General features: G+C 42.3%; 1 protein-coding gene across 1 annotated transcript in view; it reads right to left on the reverse strand.

Annotated features, from left to right (window-relative positions):
• LOC109041943 (uncharacterized) overlaps positions 1 to 18440 on the reverse strand; it is a 261452-nt gene that overhangs the window by 193232 nt on the left and 49780 nt on the right. The window lies entirely within an intron of this gene.

The following is an 18440-nucleotide window of genomic DNA, read 5'->3' on the forward strand; positions in this document are numbered from 1 at the left end:
TCCTTGAAAATTCATTTGTGTGTAATGAGGCCTCTTTTTTAGGGCCTTAACACATACGTATTCAGTAAAAATGAGCATTCGAACAAAATTATTGTACAAGTCAAAAATACATTAAACTTTTCGATGTCATTGGCAAGCAGTACCACCTGACAACAGTAACGTGGTACGAACTTTAGGGGTTCATACGAGCATATTTATATTTAGGAGTACTTTTGAAGGTTTGGAAACAGGTTTGCGACTATGGAATACGGAAATTGGAACTGAGTCTTGTAGCTATGGCCTCGAAAAGGGAAGTCAAATTGGGGTTCTGAGGTTATACATTTTATTGGGTGGTGCATTCAAAAAATAAATTGACATGCAAGCGAAATTTTGTATTTGTCAAGAGGAAAAAGTACAGTCAAATCAAACAAATTCATCACAACCAGAGACAATTTCTTTTAAAACAATGAAGACTTTGCTGGAAAAATTAAGCTACAAAATTCGACAAATTAACAAAATTTTCACCGCGAGAATCGGCATTCACACGAAAAATTACGGAGGAGACATTTGACTTGGAGCTTAACTTAGTATACCCTTCCTACCGTGTCGCAGAACACATCCGCTGAAATCGACCGAAGGCAAAGAAGCAACAAAATAATTTCATTCGTGACACATCGCGGATTTCAGCGCGGAAGATTTCGCCCCCGAGCCAAAGTTGGCGCTCGTTGGCTCCGATATGTTGAGCGGCGAAAAAAGAAAGCCTTCATTTCCTCCGACGGAGAGTAAAATATGGCTGCACGTTTTTAATGAGACATAAAAAAAGTTCCGTGATTCCGTAACAGGTATAAATTTCCATGGTTTCCTGAGACACTCCTTACGGGAGACGGAGGGGAAGTTGCAATTCTTCGCGAGGAGAGAGACATCGCCGGGAGCGGGGGAGGGCGTGCATTTAATCACGTTTTCGACGGCGAGCTTGGCTTGCATCAACTCTCTGAGGCGTTGCCCCGCAACTGTTGTGGCATTACGGCATGCGAGTTGCATTTCCGGGGCATGAAGGCGCTGCAGCGCAATTCGTGGGGAAGTTAGTTCATCAGAGAAACATTTTTGCACAGGAACACTCATTGCATTTGCTCCTAGCGGATCGTGTTGAATTAACAATTTCGCTCCGCGGCCGGTGTTGTCACGATCGAGCTCAGCTTTTTTTCTCCCCTGATGAACGGTAATTGCTTTGCGACTCGGAAACAAAATGAACCGCACTCAATCGTCGGAGTCGCCGAGTTTCCCAAGAAACGAGAATCTGCCTGTTGGTAGGTACCAGGTAGAGTTGAGTAGTCGGATCCCGTTTACCCTTAAAATTATTGACTCAAAACTGAGACATTTTTTAGCTGAAACCACAATATTTCAGTACTTTTGATTTGAATTGATTGGAAATTTCAAAAAAACTGAGGCTGTAAAAAAAAAAAAAAAAAAAAAAAAAAAAATTAAATGCGGACTTTGTATTGAAAATATTGTAGTTCGTTAAAGTTGCAACTTATATTTCAACGAGATCGCGATTCTTTGTAATCTCGGCTGCTTGAAAAATCAACATTTGACTAACCATAGCGAAAGCTGATAAAAATTCATTGATAACAAACAATGTTGGACCCGCAAAATTTCCTTTAGTGACGAGTGACCCTCAAATTCTAAATTTTTAATTCTCTGTTTTGTTAAACATTGTTTGTCTCCGCCAAAAGTATTCCTGGCACTTGTTAGTGGGCGCGATTTTTTACCTACTGATGTAAAAACAACTCAACGAGAAATTTTGAGCCACCGCTACTAAAATGGGTATTACGTACTCTAATACGTTTAAGCTCTAATATTTCACTCGGTCTATTCACCACAATCAAAATGTAGCCTTCATTTTCTATGTAGTTGTTCTTTTCGATGGAAATAAGTTAGGGAAGAAAATCGGTTCAGCCCTTTTTTCCTTTTCATGTAGACGACCGGCTGCATTCAACACACTGAAAGGGCTTTGTGGCTTCGACTCCGATACATCCTGAACAATGGATAAAATATCTCAACTCGGTTCCGGAGGACTTAGGTCTAAGTTCTGCGGCATTTCCGAAATCGGACTTGGCAACAAAGGCACTTTGATTCATAGCAACGGATTCCTGTTTGTCATTCCGGCTTTTTAAGTTTCAAGTTTTTTTTAATCTTCTTAGCCTCCACCTTTGCAAACGAGGCTTGCAAGTAAAGGAGATGAACATTTCCAAGCGGAAGCAAGCGGTTAGACGCGGAATGAGTAAACAAATAAATAACAGGAAAACTTTTGTGATTTGCCGTGATACAACAAGGCTGTTCCCAGCGGCGACATAAAGGAGCAGCCGTTTCGCAATCAGCATTTTGATGGAGTACGTGCAAAAAATATTTTCATCGATTTGAGGTGTTGCAAACATGGTTACCAACTTTTAAATATTCATCTGATTGCCCTTAAAGTAAAGGGGAAGAAGAGGGGGAATTCGTCCCATTTTTTTTCTTTACTTCACTGCGAATGTAAAATCGCAGTTCTCAACGGACATCTCTTCTGCACAGCCAAGCTAAGGAAAACGCCGTGATCATTCAAATGTTGCCAACTTTTTATCGATTAAATATTTATTTTTGAGAAAAGTTATGATGACCTTGGATAAGTCTGCTGATCCCTATGTAAAGATTGCATTTTCATGATGAAAAGTTAACTATGAGGGTAGTCAAGCAAACATCTAACTAACACCATGCAGTGACCGGACACATTTTTGACATTAAGATTCAGGATGCTACCTTAGCATCTTATAATTGGACCGCGTTAAGCAGAGAGGAACTATAGGCCACATCAGCTATTGCCAAATTTAATTGGGCAATTTCATTTTTCACATGAAAACGGTTGTGCGGATTCGTTTGCAAATTTCAGTGAATTTTCTGCACAGCACGAATCAAATTCCTTAACATTTTTAAAGGAATCCGCTTGAACGGTCTCTTGTAAAACATTAAATTGCCCAGTTAAATTTGGCAGTAGCTGATGGGGATTCGCTCCTTTCTGCTAAACGCAGAATCATTCCGATTAAGGAATTGGAATTTAAGGAATTTGAGTCGTGATACGCAGAAAAAGGCTTGATTAAGTCCCTCCTATCTTCGGCTGTGTTGTTAACATAGCCATAGAAGCATCACGATAAATAAGACAAATGGAACTAACACAACAGTGAAACAGAGAAAGGGAAAGGTCGCGCATTGATGACGGCGCAGAGATACAACTATTCGTACTTGATGGATGCCCGTGTTGCATCTCCAAAATTGAAGGCGCGATGCCGCGAGGCGTGAACAAGCGTGTTCCTTTCTGCTGAGCGCAGAATAATTCCGATTAAGGAATTGGAATTTAAGGAATTTGAGTCGTGCTACGCAGAAAATTCGCTGAAATTTGCAAACTGATCCGCACAACCGTTTTCATATGAAAAATGAAAACTTCTAATTTCCGTGGAATGTTCCGCGGAAAATGGGAGAGAGAAGGAGAAAAAAATTAAATTTTTATTCGACAAGCCGGCGAGATCATAATTTTTCTTGAGAGGAATTTAACGCGAGAAGCTTACAACACTAGCGTCGAGGAGGTGACGACCTAATTGACTCGGGAAATAATCTCTCGCGTAAGTGAAAGCTCAGATAAGCTCTCAAAGTTCGCCCTACTTTCGAGCGGGGGCGAAAATCCCGAAAACACTTCGCAAAGCCGGCCTCACACCGGCGCCCAGCGCTCCTTCAAAGGCGAACGCACTGCGCAAAGAGCGCGGCGCAACTAGTTAATTTCCTTTCATTAACGAGCATTCTAACTCCTTCTGCCGCGCTAACTCTAAAACCGCGTAACGCAGTCGTAGAGTCCGTTGCAGTTGCGTGCATTGGGCCGGGAGGGTGAGACCCCAGGAATGTGGAGCGACGGAGCGAAAATTAATAAACAAACAAAGCGGAATGTGACATAAACGCGCTCCGAGGGACCTCCGAACAGTTGCGAGGAGTGGGAAGATTAAAAAAGAATGAAAAGGAAGTGGAGTAATTATTGAAGTGTCTGAAACACCAAGTTCGCGCTTCTGTTTGCGCTGGGTCCCGCGAATCTTTCGGTGGAAAGCCTCCGCGGCGTTGCCATACTGTACCCAAAATTTGCATGATACGGTGCGGTTACTGAAACAGCGGTAAATCTTACAGGGTGTCTACTATAATAGGCTGGCCAAAAATCAGTACTTTTACCAGTGCTACCATTCTATGTCCGTCAAAAGTTCCGGGATTCGGAACTTTTTTGTTCCAATTTCTCCCATTCCACGACAGTCAAAATTTCCGGGGTTCTTTTAAGATTTAATCAAAAGTTCCGAGAGAGTTCCAGAAAATGCAAAAGATCCGGAACATTGCGGGCATTTTAGAAGTTCCGGAAAAAATTCAGGAGAATCTCAAAAGTTCCGAAAGTAGGAACTAGTTCCGGGAAATGAAAGCACTGACTTTTTCAGTATCTTCATTTGACAAAATTTGGAAAATTTCAAAAATTTGAATTCCTCGCTCAAATTGTGACAAAAATGACACAAATTTCGGACCTTCTCGCGGGATTTCCGCAATCTTTCAGTACTTCCGGACCGCCCTTAAAAATCATTACTATCTCCGCACTTTCCGGACTTTCCGGACCTGTTGACACCCTGTTATATATCATGGTTCAAGCACGAGAGAAAACTTAAAAAACGAGGCTTGATGAAGTCCCTCCTATCTTCGGCTGTGTTGTTAACATAGCCCTAGAAGCACGACGATGCATAAAACAAATGGAACTAACACAACATTGAAATAGAGAAAGGGAAAGGTCGCGCGTTGATAACGGCGCAGAGATACAACTATTCGTACTTGATGGATGCCCGTGTTGCATCTCCAAAATTGAAGGCGCGATGCCGCGAGGCGTGAACTAGGCATACTCCACTGTATGCTGCCAATAAGGTGTCGCTGATTGTCATATTCGACTGTGAAGTTACACAGAATACGTCTCGCCACACAATTTTATTCTTTTTCTCTTCAATTTGATGTCTGGTTTTTCTTTTTCTTAAGGATGTATTTCGCAGTTCGTAGACCTGTAACTGAAGCTCGTACGTATCGGTACCACAGAACCTCCAGAAGAGATAGTCGAGTCAATTTCACCCGGCTTGGGATTTCTAGGACACTCGAGTTTCCTTCTATTTCAATTTGATGTCTAATTATTTGTACCTGTGAGCCCGTAAAACCTGCAGGCCGCTCGTTTTTAGCAAGCCTCGGGTCAATTTAACGCTCGGGCATGGGTTATCGAATTTCTCAGATAATTATTGAGGTTCCATTCGGAGCCCCTAAAAATTGTTGAAATTCCATTGAAAATGAAAATTCACTTTTCAGCAAATTGAAAACCGTTCCGTGAAATTTCGTTTTGAGTCTCTAGTTCAGGGATTTTTGAAAAATAGAATCCGTCCAAAAATCTGGAAATCATGAATTCATCAATTGGTTATGGAGTCGTTCTATTAAATGCTAAAAATTCACCCTAAACCTGGCAAAGAGGGGAGAAAAAAACAAAGCGAGGATGAGTCGTGAGGGGCGCTCCGACGAGGGGCCGGTAGAAATAATACGGAGCAGACCCGACGCCAAAGATGGCGGCTTTCAAATTTGCATTCAGTGCGTGAAATTTTCGTCCCGGCATATTCGGCATCGAGAGGGTAAAGCCAATAGGATTGTTGCCTCGAGACGAATCGATCGATGGTCCTATTCTAAATCAACAGCGTTCTCTTGATTTCATCCTTCCTGGCTGCCTGAGATGAAACATCCTAGGTTGAACTTCCCGGAGTCAATTCGGTTTACTTTTCCACCCGATTTAGCAGGGTTGCAGTTGGCAATGAAAAGTAATCGTTGCAAGCCATGAATCAAGGTGTCTGATTTCTTGTGCTTCTGGAAACATTTGCATTCAATAGTGTTGACTCGAATCATTGATATCTTTTTTTTCATCCCCTGATATTTCAGTTATATTTCCTTGAAACTTCTACTTCCTATGAAAAAACTAATAAAACCACTCTTAAACCATTTCGTTTCATATTTTCGAAAATATAGGATTTCTAAGTTTCCAGATATTGTCGGATTTCTCCTAGTGCAAGGTGTCTACTAAAACAGGCTGGCCAAAAATAAGTATTTTACGGTACTTTTTCAGTACACTCCCGAAAAATACAGTACCTCCCCAACGGAAAAATTCAGTAATTTTTCAGTGCCTCCAATTGGCGATATTCGAAAAATTTCAAGACTTTGAATTGCTCGCTTAAATTGTAACACGGATGAAAAAAATTCGGGACCTTCTTGCGGAATTTCCGTACTTTTTCCGTACTTCCGGGCCGCACTTAAAAAATCAGTACTATTTCCGGACTTTCCGGAAATTCCGGACTTGTAGACACCCTGCCTATTGACTCGATCCAGCGTGCGGCAACAGCGAACACCTATGACGCAATCAAAGACTTTTCATGGCAATGTTTTCCTCCTTTTTCGAAAGCTCACTAATCAGAAGCGACGACCAGGTTGGGTGCCCCGGACCGGGACGGAATTTGAATCGGACGAGCATGGACAGTTGATTAAAAATGCGACGGAGTCAACGATGCGCGGCGGCGTATGTTATAAAAATCGGGCCGACTCGGACTCGCTCGGACATACGCGGCGTGACGCGACGCGATTCACTGGGCGAGAAATGAAATACCGTTATTAAAGGGGTCTAAATTGCATTTCCCGCACCCCCTCCCGCTCTGCCGATCTGCCGTGCTGAGGAAAAAACCCCTATCAACATTCAGGAGTTGCCGAATTTCCTCCGGTATAACATGTGTTTTTGAGGGATGTTACTCATAGTCTTCCTTCAAATTTTCAGATATTTTAGATCAAATTACGAATTTGTCCGAAAAATTAAAAGAAAAATATTCGCAATTTTTCCGGTAAATTCGGTTTTTTATTGAAGGAAATATGGCAACGTCTGAGGGCTCATACGACGTTTTTACTTAGCACGGTAGCAATCTCTATGCCGCCTCGTGTTTAGCTTCCGAATGCTACTCCAAATCCTTCGGCATGGTTGCGCAAGTTTGATCAATTTCAAAATACCCATCCCTATATGAGGGGCTTGCAGGATAGTCCAGGCTGTCTACTAAAATCTCATTTCGGATTTTCTTGATATTTTCCTGAATTTTGAGTGAAAGTTCCTAGTTTTTTGCGCGAATAAACTGACACTTGTTTGATTCTGCAAAACTAACATCTTTGGTGAATTGAACCAAATGTTTTACTTTTGCAAGTGCTAAAAATGTATGTCGTTACAAAATGCTTGACGCACTCGAGGTTTTTTGATCCATGACCGATTTTCTGATATTCCTGATGACATCGATTTTCTGATATTTTCGGGTTTCTACTGGCGATAGACGCCCTGAAGACGTTTAAGTGTAGTTTCTGCTATTTCAAAAAATACGTGTTTCTAAGTTTCAAAATTACATGGAGCTTTATGGCAGATGAAAGTTCAAATTCACTTTTTGATGCCCAAAAATTCGATTATAGCGGTGAATTTTTCATAAAATATATTGTAAGACTAGTTTTAGCTGAAATCATTATTATCTCAAGTTTTTGAAAAACTGCTCGTATGCGCCTTGTCCTCCAAGCCCCTCGCCCTCATGTGCTGTTGCAAGTCGAAATAGCCTTGTTATTCCTGGTCTTACCAAAAACAAATTACCGGCTGCATATCAATGTATGTTTGAAGTCGAAAAATGTGTATAAAGCGCAGGCAGTTGTTAGCAATTGCCGGGAAATTGCAATCAATCTGTGTAGAGTAAAGACATGTGAAAATTGAGAAGATGAAAAGTATTGACTATCACGCTTGGAATTGAAAACGCCGATTTTTCTTTTTCAGCTAACGATCGCGAGTGCGTGCAGTGAATTTAGTGTTCTCATTTGGGTTTGATTCGTATAGGCAACTAAACTAACTCTCTGGCAAAGCGTAGAGTATCGCCGGATTTGAAGGCGTTCCAATTCGAATTCGTGCTTTTGAAGTTCTTCAACGGTGCAAATACTTTGGCAACGATTTAATTTTGGATCTACCTTCGTGTGCATAATTTTCTGCGAGATTTTGAAAAAAAGAGAATGCGAAAAATGGTGTTTTAATTCATAATTTGTCTTGACACCCATGAGACAAGTATTTTACATTTCTCAACTTTTTCGGTTTTCCATGAGTCTTGCGATCCTCTAAACACGTCTCGAAATCCCTCAGTCAGGGCGAGGCGAGAACCTAGTTCATTTACGTTTCCCGCACCTGGCAACAACGAGAGGCTACTTCTAATCTTTTATGCTAACCTAGTCAAGTGGCAGGGGGAATAAAGTCGCTCCTTTCATTTCCTCCGTCGTCGGCGCCCTATGCGCTATACCGTCAAATTATTATGCGCTTTTCGGTCGGCCGGTACGGGGGTGGGACCTGCCGGGTCTGGAATCTCCTCGACTAGGGGGGTGCTTCGGGGGCCCTTCAACGGAGGATTTTCAAACATTAAATATTTTAAGAATTAAATTTGAGGCATTTCGGAGAGGGAAATAACGTGGCCTCGAGACGATGACGTTACGGAAATTGTACGAAATTATTCCATTTTCGGGAGAGAGGATTCTCCCCATTCTATTAAGTCGACCAACGTTAATTAGACAAAAATCTGGGAGCTAATTTTAATCTCCATTGAATTGCAGACGACGATTTTATTCTCAAGAGTTGAGGTTCCGTGATATCGTCTTCTGAAATTTTTATTTTTTTGTCTTTTTTTTCGTTCATCCTTTTGTTTCTTTCCTCCGTCCTCCTATAGCCCCCATCATTTTTTAACAACTGCACAAAAATGGGCATTGGTTTAGGGCTATTTCGATGGAAAAGGAGTTTCATCCTAGTTATAGAGTTGTCCTATCAATTAAAAAAGAAAAAAAAGAGTCGTCCTAGTGTCCCTTTACTTCAATGTATCTATTGCTTTCAAACACTTTATGTAGCAGTAGCACGATTTTGGTAATCCGTACCGTTTATTGCTATCGACAAAAATCGACTGTCGATCGTTCACGCCTTGCCACTGCTTCCTCCGGACAAGCTTAGACTGACAACGGCTAGGAAAAACATGCCACCGGACCCGGGAAATTTGGAATACGTGATAAAAACCACGTAGTGTGTTCAACGTGTTTTGATGAAAAGCTAGTATACATGGAGATGTCCGACTAGGATTTGAGAAAGACAGGATAAAGAGGTTATGCATCAAGTAATCCTTAATATAGCTTGAGGCAAAATTAAGTGACCCTTAATAGCTTGAGGAAAAATCAAGTGATCCTTCATAGTTAGAGGCAAAATCAAGTAAATTTCTCTTCTAGAGTATACAAATTGTTTTCGAGATCTCTCACGAATAAAAGCAGCAGTGCGAATTTACGAGTCTAAAGATTGGATGAATATCCAATGTCGCTGGCAGTTGAAGCCCCTTCAATTCAGGCGTTGGCAATTTCTCATACGCTCATTTTACAAGCACAGCAACGCAGTACCGGCGCGGCGCCTTTGCAAAATAATGGTCTTCGTCATCGAATTAGAGCTTCTGTAGTTAGAGAATTTTATTTCGGTGCTTGAATTTCACTAAGCAGCCAAAATAACCTTTCTTGCTGTTAGAAAATCAGAACTGGTGGTGATCGAGTACGTGCTCGGTAAATAATGCAATACCGGTAAAAAGCCCTCATATCATCACTTCTTGACAATTATTCCAAGTACGATAAAAGAGAATAATCCGTTATCGATCGTCTATGAAACACTAAATTTAAATCGCGAAACACGGCTTGAAAACTCATCATTTTCAGGTCCAGCGGAAAAATGCCGCGCCGCGTGCGAAAATTTAAACATTGTCAAATTTCCTCAATTTATACGTTTACCCTGGAATGCGGGGTTAAGAAAGGGGAATTTGGCAACGCCTGGAGGATCATACGGCGTTTTTCCTTACCACAGCAGTATTCTGCTGGGTATACACTGCACTGGAAAAAAAAACACATTGGATCTAGAGTCCAGACTGTTAAAACATCGACAAGAAAAAATACTCTTGATTCAATCAAATCTAAGCTTAAATCAAGAAACAAGCCTTTTAATTTGAGCGGATTTCCTTTTGATTTAAGCTTAAATCTAATTGAATCAAGAGTCCTTTTTCTTGTCAATGTTTTCAAGAGTCTGGACTCTAGATCCAATGTGTTTTTTTTACAGTGTAGAATAGAGACCAAACAATAGATACGGCAAGGATGAGCGACGGTGAGAGATTCGTGATGGGCGCGTTTCGATTTCGTCGGATCCGCGAGCGTCGAGCTATGGAGACGCGGGAGCAACAGATGTGCAGATGATGGCGGCGTGCGGCCTGGCCGTGGCGGCCGTGCCGAGGCAGAAGAATGGATAAACTGGGTGTTCCGGTTCCGGGCCGCGATCGGAACAAGATTTGAATGCAGAGCGGATACGGATCAATCTCCTTAAGTTGAGTTTCCGGCCGGGAAATGACTCTAACCTATTTGCAGAGCAGAGTCGCGCTCCCCTCCACTCACGGCCGGAGATTGCCGCTCTCCGAGCTTTCCACGCTCCGTTATTGCGTCATCTTCGCTCTGCCTATTATACTGCCGTGCTAAGGAAGAACGCCGTATGAACCTTCAGGCGTTGCCAAGTTTCCTCCGATAAAAACCGAATTTACTAGAAAAATAGCGAATATAATTTTCCAAAAATTTCAGACAATTTTGTACGCAATTTAATGTAAGATATCTGAAAATTTCAAAGAAAAATGAGCATGAATGTCGTCAAAAATACATGTTTTAGCAAGGGAAATTTGGCAACTCTCAAATGTTCATGCGGCGTTCTTCCTTAGTACGGCAGTATAGTTGACATGCTTGTAGCAGTGCTCCCATTCCATGTCCGTCAACAGTTCCGGGATTCTGAACTTTTTGGTTCCGATTTCTCCCACTCCATGACCGGCAAAAGTTCCGAGATTCTTTTTAGATTTTTTCAAAATTTCCGGGAAAGTTCCGGAAAATGCAGAAGATCTGGAACATTTTGGGAATTTCAAAAGTTCCGGGAAAAATTCAGATTCGCGATACCTCCACGAATGAAGGTATGCGCACTAAGGCCAAGCCCTCCTTACAAGAGCGAACCTCATAGATAATAAACAATGGACCACTAGACAAGGTACGAATTTCAGCATTCCGATAGATGTTTCTCAATCAAAATTCCACGTAGAACACGATGCGTACAACGAAAATTACCGAAATCTATTCCTTACGAAGATTTTAATGATTCTTGATGCGTGAATTCAAACCATCCGCTCATGAAAACTCAATGCTCTACGTGATTCACATCGCGCGCTAAACGTTATCACGACAGTCTCTGCGATATAAAAATCTGGCAACCTCGATCTTGACGCTTTGGCTCAGCTATATCAAATTGCTTATAGTTTGAACAACACATGGTGGGAAATCAACATTGCTCGACTGCTTCACTTGCTGAAACCGTTGTAGTGCGCGATTTGACTCACGTAGAGCTTTGAGTTTCTTGTGAGCGGGCAGTTCAAATTCCTCGTAACCAATGTGTAATAAAAACGTGAATATCTTCGTTAATAGTTAGTTTCAGTAATTTTCGTTTTGTGAATCGTGTTTTACGTGAAATTTTGGTTGAGAAACATGTATCAGATTGCTTAAATTCGTACCTTGTCTAGTGGTCCATTGAGTCCGGAAAAGCTGCCAACCTTTGATATCAAATTACCCGTTATTATTATCGTTTAAGTTACGTTTTTATAACGACGAAGTATTGTTCAAATGCGAATCCATTTGATGATTTAAAGTCACAATTATCAAACACTTGCGGAGTTTTCTTGGTTCATGTTCTGCGTCAATTTTGGAAACATCTAAATTTCACATCTGATCGCCGCCTGCCTGACCAACCTGATTTTCTTTGAATATGAAGGATGATAACAACTCTGTTTCGAATATTTCGCGTGGGAAGGTTGGCTGTCCTTTCAGGCTCAAAAACTTCCATGTAACCATTTCAATCATGATAAGCTCCCAAATGCGGTGCTCTAATTTCACTTAAACGGCTAATGTGAAGGTTGGCAACGACTCTGTTTCGAATATTTTGGGTGGAAAAGTTGGTAGCCCTTTCAGGCCTAAATGCCTCCATGTAACAGTCCCAATGATGAAAAGTTTCCAACCTGTATATATTCTAATTTCAGTTCAATGACTTAAGTGTCGGCTGACGATGAGTCAGTTTCAAATATTTCATGTGGGAAAGTTGGCAGCCCTTTCAGGCACAAAGGCCACCAGGTAACGATCTCAACCATGATAGGCTCCCAACTTTGGTACTTTAATTTCAATTTAATGGCTTTGAATTTACAAGACGTTTAATTGGTCCATGGAAATAGCCAGCGTGACGTCACAACTGAAAATGCCTCCAGGATATTTTCACACCGAACCACGGTTATAAATACAAGTGCGAGGGGTGGTTCGGGTAGTTCCTGGCCAGGACTCTTTGGTGGAGGTATGTGTTACGTATGCTTTATATGTTTTATTTGTGCTGTGTGCATGTGAGGGTGTGTGTGCTACGTGTTGCTCGTGTGTGTTACCTGTTGATGTTTTTTTTTTTTTTTTTTTTTTTTTTTTTTTTTTTTGTGTCGCACTACGTGGTTACGTGTTGCTTTTATGTATTACGTGTTTATGTTTTACATGTTGCTTCTATGTGTTGCATGTCTACATGTTACTTGTTTATGTTACGTGTTGCTTGTGTGTTACATGTTACTTGTATGTGTTACGTATTGTTTGTGTGTTGCATGTTACTTGTGTATGTTGCTTGTACATGTTACGTATTGTTTGTGTGTTACATGTTACTTGTGTGTGTTGTGTGTTACGTGTTGCTTACCGCATGTTAGTTATTTGTTGTTTTATCTGTTTTTTTAGGTTTCTTTTCTCTTTGTCTCTTAGCGATTTAACGCACTCCAGTAGTGTATATATGAGGATATACCGCCAAATTTGACCTTTAAGACGGGAGCTACGTGACCCCGGTGTGAGATCACTGGCGACTGGTTGCGGGTTGCCTACCTATCGTTTCGCCACTTGACCTTTAAGACGGGACCTATGTCACGTGACCCGGGTGTGACGTCACTAGCGACTGTTGCGGGTTGCCTACCTATCGTTGCCAGTGTTGTAAAATTGTGCAGAAAAATGTTGATTATTTTAGGATGATTTTGCAACCATGGTGTGACGTCACTAGCGACTGTTGCGGGTTGCCTACCTATCGTTGCCAGTGTTGTAAAATTGTGCAGAAAAATGTTGATTTTGCAACCATGGTGTGACGTCACTAGCGACTGTTGCGGGTTGCCTACCCATCACCCACGTTGTCAGTCTGATCAGGAAAATCGTGATTAATTGCGGGTATTGTTGAAAAATTTGGGGGAAAAACTGGATTATTTTAGGATGCCTGATTTTACAACCATGGTGTGGCGTCACTAGTGACTGGTTATCTGTTACAGGTTGTATAGCTATCAGGGGTGATGGGTAATCGTTATCAGTCTAGTAAAATCGGGACAGGAGGGGCGTGGGTTACTTGAGAGTTGTGACAACCACTGGTTAATTGATGCGGCTTGCCTACCTATCATGGGCGTCGGGTAAGCTTACTCGTTACCAGTGTTGTAAAATCGTGCAGAAAAATCGGGGTAAATTAACGGTGTTGGCTGGGTGATGGGTGTTTTAGCGGATCATATGTCAACAATGTTTTCATGCTATGACGTCACTAACGTTGTGAAATTGAGCGGGAAAATTTGAATTAGTTACGGGTGATGGGTGTTTTAGTGTATAAAATGACAGCCATCTTTTCATACTGTGACGACACCAACCAACGTTGAGAAATTGAGCGGGAAAATTTGAATTAATGACGGGCATTGCTACGGAACATGGTAACAATGTTGTAAAATTGAGCGGGAAAGTATGATTTAACCAGGAGTCGGGTATTGATTAGTATACGGTGTATGGCATCCGTGTTTACTGTTGCGGGTTGCCTAAACGTGAACGGGCTACCATTAGCTTTTTTAAACCACAACCGTTTAATCCTTATGGGCTACCTACCCACCCGAGCGAAGCATGATATGTTAGAGTCAACAATTTGCCTGAGAATTAGGCGGGAAATTTGAAGGAGCAGACGTTGCAAAAAATCTGCAAAAACCTATCTTCACAGGGTTTTTCATGTGCCATGAGTCCTTTACCGTGACGATATCTGCTCTATTAGCAAACATACACAGTACAACCATTCGGGTAAATACGTTTGACCAATGACCTGCATCATTTTACGCGACGTCATGCGAAGCATCCATTATGTGTCGTCACCCCACCCAGCTAGCGACCTTACCCGCTCTACTATGAATCATACACAGGATGAGGTCCGAGGTTCTCCCATAAATTCGTAGCGGGTTGCCTATCCATCCGGGGGAATACGATTGAGTGTCATCACTCTAAGCATCCATTCTATGACGTCACCCTGTTGTATACCACAGTATCAACGTTGTATGATCGGAAAAAAGTTATACCATGCTATACGTGAGATGATAGAAAATTCGGGTGTAAGTATCGACAGCGGTGACTAGAGGGGCTAATGAGTCGAACTCTAGATGCGACAAGTACAATGCTCTCATCGCGGAGATGTGCGTATGTCTGCGGTTCGATTGTTGATTCGTTATCGAAAGACCTTGTTCGATAAAAAGCATTGCCGAGATAGGGATTCATCGATCGAGTTCTCTCGATAACGATTCATCAATCGACCCGGTCGCGCGACTGCGCGAGCTCCCATTCAAGGTCGCCCAGTTCTCGCTACTCATTTTCCTGTTAGAGTGTCATTCGGAAACCACACATGTTCCACACAAACTACTCATTCACTTAGCTCCTTTCACCATACATATAACTGATGAAAAATCACGAATGACTCTGGAAAGTATCACTACTTATACGGGGTTTTCGCGGTAACTCTCATTCGATAATCTCCAAATATCCGTTCCCAGCGATGCCATCCTTCGACAAGTTTCAACTTGTCTCGATCAACTTCCCTATAATATATTTCTGATTCCCACGGCTTGGCAATAGCCGAGGACCTGCGGTCCCGCTCATTTAAACGCGTGGTGCTGGTGCGGGTGTGAAAGCCATCAATAATTTTCGATTATTTAAACGGTGATGTTTCTAGTCAGTTGTCGACCATCATCCTCATCTAAATCGATATGATCCGTTTTGAATTTGGAAAATGAGTCATTTTTCCTTTCTTTTTGAGACAAGTGAAACACTGATGGGGTATGAACCACGACGGGATGTGCAAATTCTCGTTCCTTGATTGCTCCCGCCGGGAACACCGGTAGACAAATGATGTTTCAGTATCATGAGCCTTGGCTGCATTGGCTAGAGGAATCGATGGAGCTCGGATGAGGGGGAGAAAAAAAAACAAGAAGAGATTCGTTTATCACATACAGCGGATTTATTGATATAAAAAGGAACATGAGTATTGTATATTTGCCACACCGACACTTTCATACTGTGCTATGAACCGTCGAGATCATGATGGCTCAAATTGAAACCGTGCTTTATACTCATCACTTTCCTAACGATTAAATGACGACACTGGTTTTTCAATTCGCAAAGAGCATAGGGGAAAACCATCATCGGAAAAGTCTTAACATCAAACGAGCCAGGGTCTAAAGCGCTCACAAAATTTGAAATTGAAGCGTTGTCCAAATACTGACATTTTCTTAATACTAAATCACAAGTTTCGGAAAAAAGTTTTTGAAATTTTTGCTGATTGTCAACAGCTTTGATCACTACTGCGCTAATCGATGGAGCGAGTTTCTTCAATTCTTTCCACGCCTTCTCTTGAAGCGCTATTTCTCTCGGACACTTACGATGAGATGAATTTTTCTGACCGAGTACAAGACTTTTCCGTCCCAGAATCCTGCCAAACTTCAAAAATCTTGATACGGTCCCGAGATAGCGCGTCTCCCCAAAGTCGCTGTCCCCCTCAAAATACGCATCGATGTCCTTGTCCCAGCGTGTAAGCTCTCTCCACTCGCTCGGCTTAAGGGCGACCATGTTTTGAACTGTAGCGTAATTGTAAAATTTGATGATCGGAGTAAACTGTTCATTACAACTATAACCGATCACTATCTGCTGTTCACCGTTCGGGGTCAGGAAAAAAGATGAGTTTCCCATCGTTTTCGATACGATAGGGCCTCTGCACACACCACGACCGGGTTTTATCGGAGACATGCTCGAAATTTGATAACAAATCACTTCGAGCGAGCCGAGCTGACAGCAAAAGCGGACCACACCGACGAAAAAACGAACAGAAAATGGTCGCTGGTGTGTAACAATCCACGGTAAGAAGACATCGTGATCCAGGAGGAGGAGAAAGAGAAGGAGGAGGAGGAGGAGGGGTCTGCAACACGCATTTACAACGTATCAGATCGACTATCCACTCAAATGAAGGCGCCCTCGTCCCGAGTCGCTCACATTCAAAGCCTCAGTGTCAAGGTATGATCATCGAGTATCGATTTTATCCCATTTGAACCTATGATAAAGAATCGATTATGCACATGGTGCTCGTTACGATCGATATTTTTCAAAGGTTTAAACGGCATAGCAATCGATACATCGCAAAGCATGCCAGGACACTGGAAACCGTATGTATGTATAACCCGCTTTCACGGTGCACTAAGGCGCTCTGCGACGCCCACTCTCCACAGCAATCTGTCATGGAAGAGATCCTCCGGGAGCTGGCATCTCTCCATCTCATGCCCTCTACCCACCGTTTGGCTGGACGCCCTCTCTGTCGCCTACCTGTCAATCGATACATCGCAAAGCCCACCACACACTACTGCAAAGTCCATAGCCGTCTTCATCCCGCAAACAGTACCATGCAGCAACACCAGATTGCCTATTCGTTCAAATCAAGGCGGTATCATCCCGAGGATAGCCCCGGGCAAGGCTTTCACGTTATAAAACCACACTTTTCAGTCCGGGAGAGGGTACCCAACGAGCTAGCTATCGCCTCTATTTCGTCCATTCCATACCCTCAAATATGGCGTCACTAGTGAGGTGTAATAATCGACTATCGATTATTGTGGTGTTCGATCTCGTGTCATATCAATCGATACATCGCAAAGGGAACCAACGCAAACGGCAACAGATTGCCTATGAAGCTGTGATAAAGAATCGATTATTGGGGTGTTCGATCTCGTGTCATTTCCATCGATACATTGCAAAGGGAGCCAGCGCAAACGGTATCAGATTGCCTATGAAGCTGTGATAAAGAATCGATTATTGCGGTGTTCGATCTCGTGTCATTTCCATCGATACATCGCAAAGGGAGCCAACGCAAACGGTATCAGATTGCCTATGAAGCTGTGATAAAGAATCGATTATTCCGGTGTTCGATCTCGTATCATATCAATCGAACCAGTCTCATAACGCAATCGCATCAGATTGCCTATGAAGCTGTGATAAAGAATCGATCATTGCAGTGTTCGATCTCGTGACATAGGTTTGAATATCATATCAATCGATATATCGCAAAGGGAACCAGACTTATAACACAATCGGTATCAGATTGCCTATCCACTCAAATGAAGGCTGTCTCGTCTCGAGGATACGCCGTAACAGTTTGGTCCAATCTCCCGTACCACGGGGATTCCCCCTCTTCCTATCCTCTCGGTGGAAGGGTTCGCACATGGTCCACGAAATCATTGGAAATCGAAGCAAAATCGATCGACTTCGACCGGGTGAGATGTCATATTCTGCGCATTCAAATCGAAGAAACGTGATGGAAATCGTTACTGATCGAACAACCGATTCGTGATGAGACAACACAAACAACGAGAAAAGAGCAGGCGCTCAAGCATATGATGGTGAAAATTGGTCATAGTCGATGCCAATCGAAGCTATATCGATAGGAATCGGTGAAAAATCTATGAGCCTCTCCACTAATCGGAGGCAAGAGAGCGAAGTTCTTCGCTTAAAATGCACAATCAAGGTTGGTTCCCAGCATTCACCATCATCTCATCATCTACCTTCGCCTCGTCAGAACTCAATGAACATTAGTGAAAATCGATACCGCCCCGGGCGCTTCGTGATCGGATCAGCGAATCGAATGATCTGACCCGATCTGATCGGCTCCTATCGATAGAATCGAACGTTCAATCGTGCGATCACCCCGGTCTTAACGATGAACATGATAGATGTTTGCTCGATCGGTATTGATTCACATTATTTTTCATCGAATAAACTCGATTTGCATGCGAATAATATAGCTCTCTCACCCCGAATTGCGGGAGCGTTTTATCGATTTTCTATCGATTTCAATCGATTAGAACTAGATTTACGGTGATACTCGTGCATTTATCTCGATGCTGTCTTCG

This window comes from Bemisia tabaci, chromosome 3, assembly GCF_918797505.1.
Source record: "Bemisia tabaci chromosome 3, PGI_BMITA_v3".
In the NCBI taxonomy this organism is placed as follows: domain Eukaryota; kingdom Metazoa; phylum Arthropoda; class Insecta; order Hemiptera; family Aleyrodidae; genus Bemisia; species Bemisia tabaci.